At 43.5% G+C, this 13,542-nt stretch overlaps 1 long non-coding RNA gene across 3 annotated transcripts; it reads right to left on the bottom strand.

Moving 5' to 3' along the window:
* Positions 1-3,583: 3,583 nt before the first annotated feature.
* Positions 3,584-13,325, bottom strand: LOC148216334 (uncharacterized). 3 transcript variants are annotated; one of them, XR_015795757.1, is made up of 5 exons: positions 13,198-13,307; positions 12,955-13,106; positions 12,010-12,088; positions 6,809-7,100; positions 3,584-4,777 (listed from the first exon to the last, which is right to left on the bottom strand). It is a non-coding gene; the product is annotated as an uncharacterized LOC148216334 (long non-coding RNA). The 3 variants fall into 3 exon arrangements; XR_015795758.1 differs by lacking the exon at positions 12,010-12,088; XR_015795759.1 differs by lacking the exons at positions 12,010-12,088; positions 12,955-13,106 and having other exon boundaries at positions 13,198-13,325.
* Positions 13,326-13,542: the final 217 nt, after the last annotated feature.

Below are 13,542 nucleotides of genomic sequence, written 5' to 3'. Positions count from 1 at the left end.
CAATTAGGTGGGTGGGTAGTGTGGGTGTGTTGGCATGCAGGCTTGTTTTATTTAGTCTTTCCAACAGTCATACCTGTGCCAATTAAACATGTCATATACGGCATTATTTTTAGTCTATTTACTGATTTGTTGGTTTACGGCTGGCATCTGTATTTTGAGAATTCAGCTATTCCAATATTGTTAAGAGAACATAAACCCTGGATCATCCTTAATACACTGCATCAGAAGAAACCAGATAGCATCCATGCCTTGGGAAACAAGAGTCTCCAGATGGAAAAACAAAATATTTGTTTTGGACACATGCATTCATAAGCTGTGACAGAAAACTACTTAATTTTAAATCATGTTGCTAAGAAATCCCAAGGCTCTGGAAAGTTAAACATTTAAAAAATTCCAGAAAAAGCAAAACACCAAACCACTTCCAAACTGTGTCCCAAAAAACTGCACAGAAATGACCATGAAGTTACTAGTAAACTTAACCAGTCTTCACCTCTCTATACCTTTCAGCCTAGAGCAGACCTTCATCGTGGTTAATAGGTGGCTATTTATTTTATAATACTGTGACTGGTTTCAACTAGCATGCTAAACTATGATTTGTTGAAACAGTTTGTCAGCTAAATCATAACTACCTAGCTTCATATATTATACCTTTGAATGCTGATTATAAATTATAATGACTGAGGTCACCCCTTTTGCATAGCCATAAAGTTTTAGCTTGGCGTATTGGGTGAAGATTGCATTGATGAAAGCCTGCTAATGAAGTGAAATACGTATGTACTGCCTATTTCCTATTTTCCCCCTCCCCCCTTGTTTTTTTTGTGGGGGGCATCCTGGAACTTCTGGTCTTCTCTCTTTTTCATTCCTCATGCAACTTCCCTCACATGATTTAGGTAGTTACAAGCCTAGGGTTTCTACCCAGGATAGCTAATGCACCCAGTGCCCTAGACCGAACCAAGCTAATTCAACCCCTAAATATCGCAGGTGTTTCTCTCGAAGATAGCCTTCAGAGACTCCAGATCTTTGGGGGATGAGCACACATGATATAAATAGCCCTCCTCATTCAATCTAGCCTCATTATTTTCCCATACCTATTTCTCCTAATTATTAATTGTTAATAGCATGAATTGGACTCACATTCCCATCTAATGCAGTATATTTTCCAGATGTGTCTGCTTTAGGATGAGTAAGCCCCTACAAACACTTAGATCAAAGTCTGGCTTTAAAAGTCCAATACGTCTTCTTGCAATCCCATCCGGTCCCTGATCAGAGCAGGTGAACTCCCCATTTTCTTCATATGGGAAAAGAATGTCTGGCTTCATGCATTGTTCTAAGCTATTGTTAACTAGGTTTGCTGTAGCTGGAATAGGCTGGGCTCACAATCTGTGCCAAGCCATTATCTTTATTTTGTGTTTAGGTGTTGTGTAATCCTTGCCTCTATGTGAGTCACTTCTTAACGGCTGTGCCTTTTCCCCAGCCTGTGGTGCTTCAGCAAACTGCTGTTTCAGATTTCTCCATGAAACAGAGTTCCATCATGCCAGCTTCACTCTTGCTGCTGTGTGCTGTCTTCATCGAGCAGATTGTTTTTCAGCTAAGCAAAACCAATCACCCACACTCATCCCCTCTCTTTTTCTCCCTCACACACACTCACAAGAGCTTTTCCCCTTTGAATTACATGGGGAGAGTGGACATACCGTACAGGGAGACAAGGTAATTCAGAGCAAGCACAGTAATAATGCTAACAAAACCCATTTTCAGCAGCATCTGTAAGGTCCTTTGTTAGTAGATGCAGCCAGTGTATCTGTGCTGTCTTAAAGAGGATCCACTATTCTAATCGCATAAAAAGAGACCGATCACTCCTTCTGCCATGGTCTGATAGGACAGATTTCTTTTTTCTAGAGACCCTGAAATGACAGAGAAAGCAAAAATTGGGAAACCAGCTGTCCATTTTCCTCTTCTTCCCCCCCCCCCCCCAGTGGCAAGTCAACGGCTAGATGGAGGCAATCATTTTGTTAGGACCAGACAGAAATGCTTTGGGGGAAAAAAAAGGCTATCCACAGTGATTTCAGAGAGAAATCTCTGTGACCATAGCTAGCCCTGCCTTTCAGAACTAAAACTGTCAGTTGCAGTTACTTGAGATGGCTCCACTTGCCTCTACTGTATCAGTCTTCTCCATTTTCTGCGTGGAGAAACATTTCAGAAAAAAATGCTTCATTCAACATCAATGGTGAGCAAATCCCCCCCATCGCATTGTGCCCACATCAATTTGTAATTTGTGCCCAGTTTGTGACCTTATTTAAAAAACAAAACAAAACTTCTTTCAAGCTGGGCTAGACTGCATCATTTATGTAGTCTTTTCATTTAAAAAAAATGAAGTTTGAGCTTCCAAGAACTTAAGATTACTCTTCCCTTTCCTAGTACCTTCTAAATTCTTGAACTACAACTCCCATAATTCCCCTATCACCATTCCAGCCAGGGTTGATGGGAGCCATAGTCTGGAAGCTCCAAGTTGGAGAAGGCTGATTTAAGTAACCGAGTCTAACCAGCACAACATGAATGATGCCGAGCAAGGAACAAAGAGAAATTTGCAGACCATTATTTTCATTTGGAAGAATGCATTGCGTTTCCCGCTTATAAATTTACAATGCAGACAAAGCAACACATTTGTAATGGGCTAGAAAATCAGGTGGCAGAGTGGAAGCGAGAGGCCTGGCTCTGCATCTGATGTACTGTGGAGATCAAGGACAAATAATTTCATGACTATGTTTGTGCCTGACCCTGATCTATTTTTGGAGCTCTTTGAGATACTGATTGTTTCTCATTCTTTGCTAGCACCATGTGCGAGGTTGCAACATAGCTGCTCAAGGGGCTACTTATTTATTCAGGCTCATTGCTTGCAGTGCAGGATGTAACAGGGCTGAACCGACAGTGTTCTCACTTTGGGCTTGGTCCTTTAGGAGGCTGCCTAAAAACAGGCATAGATTGGCAGTGGCAGAGTCAGTTCCTCACATGGGCCACTGGCCAATGTCGTCGCTTGAAATACACCATTCCTCTCCCACATTTCCTGCTCTTAAGCTTGGATTGCACCCAGAGAAGCAGATTTGCCCTCCTCTCATATTGTCCTGCAAATTCTATGCTAGATCTTTCTTAGAGGACACCTGTGAGTCACTTGCTGACATGTGTCTATGTTCATGGGATCCTTAGTCTGCTTTCAAAAGATGTTTGCAAATGTTTTGGCTCAGACTCCTGGCCGACAGATCTGTCCATTTCTCTGTAGCCCAAAAGGAGGACGAGGAAGAGCAGGAAAGAGGAAGAGAGGAGCCTCAGATGGCAGAAAGAGAGACAGAGAGAGAGATCCACACAAGTATCTACTAGCTCTGACATGGCTCGCTTGGTTTGACTTAGAGCAGTGTTGTCCAAACTTGGCCACTTTAAGATGAGTGGACTTCATGGCTGGCTGGGGAATTCTGGGAGTTGAAGTCCACTCATCTTAAAGTGGCCAAGTTTGGACAACACTGACTTAGAGCAACATGTGAACCCAGTCTGCAAGGTTTAAAAACCCGATTTATAGTTTAGTGTATGTAAACCTAGACAATTGTAGTTAGTCAACAAACCATGGCTAAATATAGTGCATGAACCAGTCAAAATGGTTTTTAGAGCAGGGTAGAGTTGCCAATTTTTGGTTCTCACCCCAACCATCTCTACTTCCAACTCCACTCACCATCAGCTTGGTCCCAATAGATTATCTCTGAAGGAATGTCGTCCTAAAAATGTCCCTCCAGCTGCTAAAACCACGGTTCCTGAGAATTTCTAATTTCACTATCTTTTAGACATAGGAAGGTGACTTCTATCTGTTTGGGCTGTCTACTTTCCACGCCAGGGTTTTTGCTTGCAAAACATGTGTTCGCCACTGAGCAATCACCCCTTCTACTTCAGCATTTTGATTTTTCTCCCCTCCCTTTCCATCTTTAATGTTTTTCTTTGCTATGTATCATGCATTTTCTCCCATCCTCAGGGTTATTAAAAATTAGCCATTGGGTTTGAAAATTAGCTTGGCTATTCTCATCACTACTGACACCTTACCCACGTGAAAAGCCCAAATAATCCTGCTGCCCACAATTTTGAAACACCCAAAAGCTCACAATATACCTGACTCTTTTCAGAGAGGATGGTAACGGTGCATGGGCAAGGGGAGGGGGGTTGCAGAGTTTAAACCTGCATGCGCAGGTGTTGCTGTGCGATTACGGAAATCAATGAGATCTGAGATAAAGTCAAAATCTACAATGGATTCTGCAAAGCTGCAGCATATCTATAGCATTCCCCTCTGCCAAACCCTTTCTGGCTCTCAATAAATGCTTCCCTGGATATTTATTTTTGCTGAAGGCATACAACAGAGAATTTCAAAGGACTGCCTGACTGTATGAATCCTGCAATGTATACCTATCACTTCAGAACACTGAGGACTATGCAAAGAGAGATCCAAACAGTAATGAGATCAGCAGAGCGGGGCTCGCGTATATTTGGGGGGGGGGGTTCTGGTGTGTGTCAATCACCTCTCTTCTTTCGGCCACCATTGCTCTGCAAAAGATTTCCTCTTCTTCACCTCAGCAGAGATGGCTTACTAGCTCCTGCTATAGGCCACAGGCTCTGTTTTCTTCCTTCTGCAGCGGCAAGCAAACACTCCCACCAGCAGAGGCGACACTTTTGGGACTGCAGCAGAGAGGAATATCACATTTGCTTCCACTCTCCACTGCTGTGATCACTCTTTTTCTGCTGAGCTCTAAATGGAAGAATGGAGAGAAAGAAGGAATTTGGTTCAGCAAGAGATGGCATGAGATGGGCCGAAGGTTAGAAATGACTGAGCATAGGATGGGCTCCAGATTTGAGGAGCTATATTAAATTTCCCACCATTCCCTGGAGCGCCCAGCATAATGTTATTTTGGGCATCGGCTGGATTCATATAATTTGCTAAGCCAAAATGCGGTCTGCTTGTTTCTGGCTCGGTGTGTTGTCCAAGCCCAGGAAGTGTGCTTCATTCAAAACAATCACTGGTTGAGCATAGGATGGGTGAAACCAACCCTACTGGGGAAATTAATGGCGGCAGCCCATTTGAGTTTCCACAATACTTGAGTGCAAAGCTACCACAGGGACTGTGGAAATGTAAAATAATGCTTGGTTCTCAAGGTCAACTGACTGCTATATGGGAAAACTGGGACCAGCAAGAGTGTTGGAGTCCCCTTGGTATTTGGGCCTTGGCAGCTGCAGGTAAGCAACAGCTGCCAAACTTGTTTCAGGAGATTTGATCCAATCAGTCTTCCCCACCCAAAGGATCTGGCTGATGGCTACAGCCATTGGGAAATGTGTCTGTGGGGCGGGGTGGGGTGTGAGCGACTCTTCTGCGGGTCTATTCAGTTTCTGCCAAATTATTATTGTTAAGGCAAACAGTGCTTCTCGTCCCTATGAATATATACATTATATTTTTTGGGGTTTTGTTTTTCAGAAAGAACATTTAATGAACAACATGTACTATAAATCAGCCAAAGGTTACTGTGACTGCATTCACACATCACATTAATTTACTATATGGTTTGCTACTTTCTACCTTAAAGTGTTGCTTGAATTGAAGTGTTTTTGTAAACCATGGCTGAGTGCTTGGTGTTACATGAATTAGGCTAATCATGCTTTAGCACACATTCTTTTGCTAACAAAACTATCCAGTCCTTCTGGTTTGTAAACCACGGTGTATGACTTAGAGTAGGGGTTCTTAAACATTGTGGTGTCACAATTCCCAAAAATAATAAATTAATTTGCGTGGATCCCTGTGAATAAATGAATGAGCCCTCCTCATCCTGTTCTTTACATGTTTGCATATGCAAAGTCAGAGCTTGCCAGGACTTGGTTCCCTGCTAGCTTATGGAGGCAGAGCAGGGCTGAATTCCTGCAGGCCTTGGGACTCCTGCATGGGCCTTTAGGAGACCCTCTTCCCAAGAGGCAGGTCTGGATGTGCACTAGCTGGTTGAGAAGAGGGAGCTGAATGTGAGGAAGAACAGACTGGAGGGGGAGGCCTAGCACCTGGCAGCTCGTCTGGAAAGAGCATGGGAGAAGCCAGTGCAGAAATATGTGGACAGCAACTTCTGGGCTCTGTTGTCATGGAAGTGTTTCCATCCCATCCCTGCCTTGAAATCAGGGGCTCCTGGCTAGAGCTCTTCTGTCCAACATAGATAAGCGGCAGTTTTGCTCTCACCACACCTAGCCTTTGGAATTCATCCGGTACCCTTCCTTCCTTCCTTCCTCCCCAGTTCTCTCTGGCTTCTTCACAGCTCTTGCCTGAGCTTCGGCTCAGCATCTCCAACTAAGAGGACCTAAAGGACTTCGGAGCAATGAAAGAACCGCACCCCAACCCCATTCAAGAGCCATTGGTCCTCCCAGCAGACATTGCTCAAAGGACTGCAGCTGGTGGAACAGGAGAGGAAGGCCACAAGGAACATGCACAAGGCTGAGCAGGCCCAAACCCAGAGGGTAGGCCAAGCAGAGAAATACCAAGGCCAAGGCCCCAGCCAAGAAAGATGGTAAATCAGCCTGGCAATATATCTATGAGTAGAATGGGGAGAGGGCTACACAGGTTGCAGTTGATAAATAGCAACCAGATCTCAATATACATGCAAGGAGTTTCATGCATCTGCCATCTGGGTCTTGCTTTTTGTTAGTTTATGCATGCACAAAATGGCAGACAGAGTTTTGACACTTCTTTAAGAATTAGCATCAGGTCATTTGCTTCTCCTTCTCCTTGACCAGTTGTGGTAGACCTTACTGAATCATCTTGGTCACATCGGTTCCTCTGGGAAGGCCAACCTTCTTCCTTGGTGACTTGGTGATAGAAGGGATCACAGGGTTCATGCTGGCTTCACCATTCTGCCCGGTTCTCTCCCCATCTTGATGAAGGAGGCTTTCTGTTGTGGCTCTGGATGATAGTGCTGCCCACTGACCATTCGCTCCTAGCACCACTCAGGCACTGGGGTGAGCTGTGGGGCTCCACAATCTTAGAGAAGGGGCTGCTCAACTGTGTGTCCGGTGGCCTATTTATTCATTGTAGTTATGTAAATCTGCAGATAACAAGACTGTGGAGAATCACTTCAGTGAAAGATGAATATTGCGTTCCAATCTTTGCAATAAGAAATTGGGCGGCAAATAGCAGGAATTGAAACAATTCTTTACACCCCATCTATTTATATACCACATAGAAAATTTATTTATTTGTTTAATTAATTTATACATCAAATGCATAGGCCATCCAGGCCACAGTGACTCTGGGCAGGATATAAGATAAAAACAATCCAATACCTGTGCAAAGAAAAGAAGGGGATTAGCCAGAGATTGACATACCAAACATATTATAAAATTCTCACAGCAGCACACACTTCCTAATGCAGCACCAGAGGAAAAAGCCAGTTTAAAGGATGGCAAGGTCAGGGCAGTTCAAACCTCTGGGGAGATACTATTTCAGAGGACAGGTGGCGCAGCAAAGAAGGCATGCCACCTAAATCCCATATCACACTGTTTTAAAGATGGGACTTTGATGTGCCCACTCTTGTCAGATCTTACTGGAGGGGCAGAGACAATGAGAGAAAGGCAGTCCCCCAAATAGTGAGGCCCTATGCCATGAAGTGCTTTATAGGTCACAACCAGCTTCTTAAACTGCACCCACAACCCTACTGGTACCAGAGCAGCAAGCACAGCAGAGGCATTGCCTGGGTGTACCATGATTATCATCTACTGTATGTGATAAACCAGTAACAGGATAATTGTGAAAGACTCTTGGCTCATGTTCTAAATTTGTTCAAAAACTTTCAACCCAAAAAGTGACTAATTGCATTGCCATGAATGATAGCAATATGTACCAATTTGCTTGCAACCCTGCCAAAACTATCTAAAAAGATTAGAATTTATATAGTAAGTTAACAGAGTGTAGTGTCCCTATGTATTAACTTCAAGTCAATTCTTGATGATTTGCCAAAATGGATTTGAAAGGAATTCTATGCCACAAAGAGTTCTAATGAGATGCATTAAGTTCAAATCCAAAATCATCCTCCCAGAGTATTTTTTTAAAGATTGCACAACTTTCAGCACAGGATTCCATGATCATAAGAGGAGAAACAAATTGTCTAAATCTAAATGTCTTCATTCTTTATTTCTGCTGCTAGATATAGCACTTGCTGACCTGTGCCTCCCAAATTAAATCATCAGGGCTGTCAATGAAGTACTGATATGTAATGTAGTTTCTGCTTAAAGACTGGTAAATCATAAAGATGCGCAACCTTTACAGTGAAATCCTAAGCAACTCTGCTCACAATTTAAGTGTCAATGAATGAAAGGTATTTATTCCCAAGTATATTCTATTATGTAAGATCCTTTTGCTTTGGAGAGATCCATTTTGGTTTCCATATCAGAAAAGGGGAGAATTAAGGAAGACTTTGGTTTTCTGATTGATGTTAACATTGAAAAAAGAGGGGTTGTGTGATGAGTACTGTACTTAAAGACTGTCCAGATTCTATGGGATTCAAATTAAAGGACCCCTAAGGTGGTGTTTTTTTGTTGTTTGGCCTCAGGCACTTCATACCAGCACCATTTCAGTTCTTCAGTCCCTTGCAATCTCTTACAAACTGATTTGTATTCATCTTCAGTCCTGCTCATCTCAAATACTAAGATCATGTGGTGAACACCATTAACTGAGCCCAGACAAGATCAGGAGAATATAAATGCACTAAAATGCAATATGATGGGCAGGAACAGGAGAAGGTACCCCTAGGTATGACAGCCAGGTGTGCATCTGCCTTAGGTCTTGGACTTGATATGTTCAGTGAGAAAGTCACCAGTCCCTGCTCCATGCTCCTACAACCGACAGCTCACCTCCAACTGATCAAGAGGTGAGCGCAAATATGTCATCCAATTAATATCCCGTTCCCTGACTATCCCACCTCATGAGTAACAAAAATCCTCTCTCCACAACCCATTCCACACGAAAGGGAAATTAAGGCATGCCAGCTTCTTCTCCGCACACATATTTTTAGTTAATGTGATGTGCATTCATTTGCAGAAAAAAAAAAACAACAGTGGTTGTTCAGCAGTTGTTATGATGAGAAGCTTTCTAGCAGCCAAATTACCTTTCCTCCAACATTTAAAAGCCTCTTGCAAGTTGTGACTGTGAAATAACATCAGGTCAGCATTTTTGCAGTCAGCCATTTCCCCCACTCCCTCTAACCATGGTTGCAAGCTGCTATGGCAGCTGGGGGGGGGAGGGGGAGAGGGACCAATACAGACAGGAGCTCTTTCATTCTAGTTGCATAGGTTGGATTGTGAGTATTTCATATGTTGGCAGTGAGGGATGGCCAATGATTTCGGATGATTTTCTGATCTAGTGGAGAGCATATGATTACAAAATCTTATATTTACTTAATTCTGTCCAAAAATGGACCGTCCTGGACCTACAGTGAGACAGAATTCATACTAAAGAGGATGATGGGGAATCCTCTCTTAACTACTAGGAAGGGAATCGGCTTAGTCATAGCAGTTACCCTTGATATGTTTGTTACTTATGTAATTCCATCATATTTATGCTAATTACACGGAAGGGGTAATCTTCACATTAAACCTAATTATTACTGAAAGTCAATGGGAAGAAGACTTTCCTTCTGCACTTGTTGAAACAATATTTTCTACATGCCAGGTTTGGAGCTGTGCAGGCTGATCCAGGGTAAAACCAGAGGGCTTGATTCCACAGAAATTCCAGATATACTGCAGAAGTAAAGCTGTCCATGCAGCAGTAATAGCAAACCAGCTCTTGATTTTCTTGGATACAGATGTCAAAAGCCTGACTTTTGGAACTGAATCAGCCTTTAGCTGTCCTGCAGGGTCACCTTTGCAGGGGAACAGCCAAGTGGAATGCAGCTCCAACTGATTCTCTCAGACTTGCAGCAGCTCCAGCAGGACCTTTGTTCCTGAACCTCAGAAGACCCCAGAATACTGAGGGAGTCTGACTGTATGCATTAAGGATCATGCACTCCACTCCTTCCACTTCTGATTTCCTCATACTGTGACTAAAGTCTAGAGAGGAATGGAAACTGTGTGGGGCTGAACCCACAAGCTTTCTCATCTCATGGAGGCAGGGGGGCCACCTTTAGCAGAACACAGCTCCAGTCCTTCAGATTCTCTTTTGATACAATGAGCTTGGTGCATAGCTAGTGGCTGCATTCCAGCCTCCCTTTTATCCTTGCAGCTTTGGGTTCCTTAAAAGAGCTGAAAAGTTCTGGTTTAGGGCTGGTTTCACAGACTGTGAAGCAAGCATCAACTGCCCAAGATCTGGTGACAAGGAGATTGACAGCAGCTTTCTTACAAAGCTATCACAGCTGCTGGATTTTGCTTACTAGTTTGCCTCAAGAAATTGAAACTTGATGTTTTTTCATCATGGTACAATCATTAATGGTGTCCTTAGGGCAAGACTTCAAGACTGCATAATGGCCAGGAAGTCCCCCAAACACAGCAAGGCAGATTGGCCTCATGATGAAGTAAATGGCATCATAGTCTTACAATCTGAGCCCCCACCCTACCCCTACAAGACGATTCACAATCTACCGCTTCTTGACTGCACCAGTGACAATTGGCCCTTCCACACAAGAATTCTGCTCTGGACCTTCAAGACTTCAGCTAGTTCTGAGAGCCAAATCTGTTTTTCTGGCTCCTCTGTGATTTATTTGAAACCAGAGCAAAACTGGGGTTTTCTTTGCAACAGTACGGTTGTGTGAGCTTTTGGACAGCCTATTTCCTTGATCACAGGAATTTGTGCCTCATCTCACTCCCAATTGTGGGGCTTAATAAGGCAGCTGCCTTATTAAGACCTTCAGGAGAATAGATGGCTTGATGGCATTGCAGCTCCCCCTCACAGAAACCACTTTGACTTTTTTCTCTTTTCATTTCATTTCATTTCATTTCTTTTCTTTTCTTTTCTTTTCTTTTCTTTTCTTTTCTTTTCTTTTCTTTTCTTTCTTTCTTTCTTTCTTTCTTTCTTTCTTTCTTTCTTTCTTTCTTTCTTTCTTTCTTTCTTTCATGTGGCCAAACAAATGCACACCACTCAAAGGGAAAATGGGCATGGCATTTTTTTTCTCTGCATGTTCTAGGGGCGAAGGAATTTTTGCTTCTCCGGGACCTGCTGCAATTTGGAGTGGGGCAGTGATTCTTTACTGCTTGTTCTCTGTGTCTGCAGAAGAGAAGGCAATCATAGCTCATCTTCAAACTGCTTTTGAGAGAGTGGGGAGTGGAAAAGTGCAATCATGCCAAGGAAATTTCACTGCATCATCTCTTATTACCAGGCTGCTCTTAAGGGCACAAAAACAGAAGCCATTAACAAAACTGGCAAGTCCTTTTGCCCTGATTTCTCCCATAACCACAGAACACAGAATAACAATCCTGGTTTTTTCTCAGTGTCCTGAATCCAAGGCAATACCGTATACAGTATTCCGGTCCCCAAATGTTACTGTTCCTTAGACCAGGATTAGATGCAGCACTTGAGCAAAATGCCTGAGGGCCCTGCAACCTCCAAGATTTACAAGGAAGGAAGGAAGGGAGAGAGGGAGGGAGGGAGGAGAGAGAATCTGAATGGGGCATTACATTTGGGGACAAAAGTGAAGGGTTTCAAAGATTTTGCAGCCACACATGTTGTTTCTGGCACTCACATTTGGACTCCTTTCTGATCAGCAGTTTAAATGATGTTCTAGAACAGCTTTCCCTGTTTTTTTAAAACATAGTTCTCCACTTTAAAAATGAAAGTTAGCCCTCTTTTTCTCCTCCAGCTTTCAAGCTGCATCCTGCTGGCAGATCCAAGGCTAGGCTCAGCTAGATTGGCTGTCGGCCATCGGTCATTTAACAGCTTCTTAAAAAAAAAAAAAAACCTGCCTCTCATTCAAGGAACTCAATGTCCTGCTAGCCAGGCAATACGTCAATGTTGCTATGGTAACCTACCCCAAAGATTCTCTCTGCGCTGTTACCACCACTGCATATTGTATGACAAGCTTTGTATGCTTTAATTCATCACAGGGCTCTGATGAAAAAGAAACAGGTTTGGCCTGAAGGAGTCATGAATTAAAAGCAAAATAATAACAGCAATAGCAAGACTAATCATAATAACAGCAATAATAAAAATAATAATAACAGCAGCAGTATAAATCACTGAAGCCGGAAGCTGTAGAATCATTTAGCAGCTGAGTCATAAGTGACATCACTATTATCCTGTGTATTTAAAAGGATGAATAATATTCTCCAATTTATTCGGCTGAAAACACACAGGCACCTGGATACACACACACACACACACACACACACGCATGCACAATTACCTTCTTATAGGACACACTACAGAGTGAAAAGCCACAGGGGCTCCCATCCTCTTCCTGCTAAACATGTTTTAGAATAGATAAAGAGGATAGATCTGATCTGAAACGCAGTTCTGCAGATGGGTGGAGAAACTCAGATTCTAGTGGAAATAGAGACATTTGCAGAATCCTAAAGTAGCTGCTTCTCTGTTCATAACATCAGAGCCATTTATAACCAGACTTCTCTGAAATCTGCTGCTTCCCTCTTACTTCTTCATCGGGCATCTCCATCGGTTTGTTTCCTGATTCTTTGTTTTACTAGGCTGAGACAGCGCTCAGGCTGGGTCTGACTCTGACTCTGAAGAAGCAGCGTGAGCACATCACATCATATCACAGCCCTGCAATCGCTGAAATGTCCCCTTCAGGCCCACATGGCTGAGGTCCTATGGAAGGGGGGGTGCAAGAATACTGCCTTCTGGGGAGTTCTCTGGAGGCCCTGCCGCAGGTGGGAGAGGCCCACTTTTCACACTGGAGCCACCCCTAAAGCTCTGGCTCTCCCAAGGAGCAGGACCACAGCAGTGCAGATGTATCACACCTGGGAATGAATCCGGGGTCCTGTAGCCTCCATCAGAGGAACAGCTCACCACTAGAGGAGTAGGTTCCCGTGCTCAGCTCCTGCAGTTTCTGCCCCTGCCATCAACAGTGCGTGCAGGGGGCAGGGGTGCGGGGGTGCGGGCGGAAATCCATCTAGAAGCCAATAGTGGTGAGAATAGATATGGGGAAAGAGGCTTTGGGGCTTGAGGTGTGTGGGAAAACTCTGAGGACAGGTGGCACTCACCTCTGTCTCTTTCCTGAGCATGGGTTTTCTTTGAAGTTGCTAGCTGCTATTTTACAGAAATGAAAGGCGGTGTTCTGTTGAGTTCTCGATAAGAGGTAACACTGCTTCTGTCTTGCAGTGTTCAGAATGAGCAGTGGGGAGGTGGGAACTTTATCGTAACCGGTCAGCTAATGAATCCTGGAGAATTCTTTTCTACATTGCTAACACATTTAAATCACTTCTACTTAGTTGCAACCCTAATGGCTATCAATCCCACTGAATATTTCCAACTCCATTCTGGCTACGGTGGCATGGATCTGGTCCGTTTTTATAAAGACCTGAAAGTACTCCTATCTCTGTCGTGAT

Source organism: Python bivittatus, unplaced genomic scaffold (genome assembly GCF_059951505.1).
Source record: "Python bivittatus isolate LINGU-HERP-01145 unplaced genomic scaffold, Pbiv_v1 ctg000220_np1212, whole genome shotgun sequence".
NCBI lineage: Eukaryota > Metazoa > Chordata > Lepidosauria > Squamata > Pythonidae > Python > Python bivittatus.
Note: the sequence above shows the minus strand (reverse complement) of the source record. Positions and strands in the feature narration are given on the sequence as shown.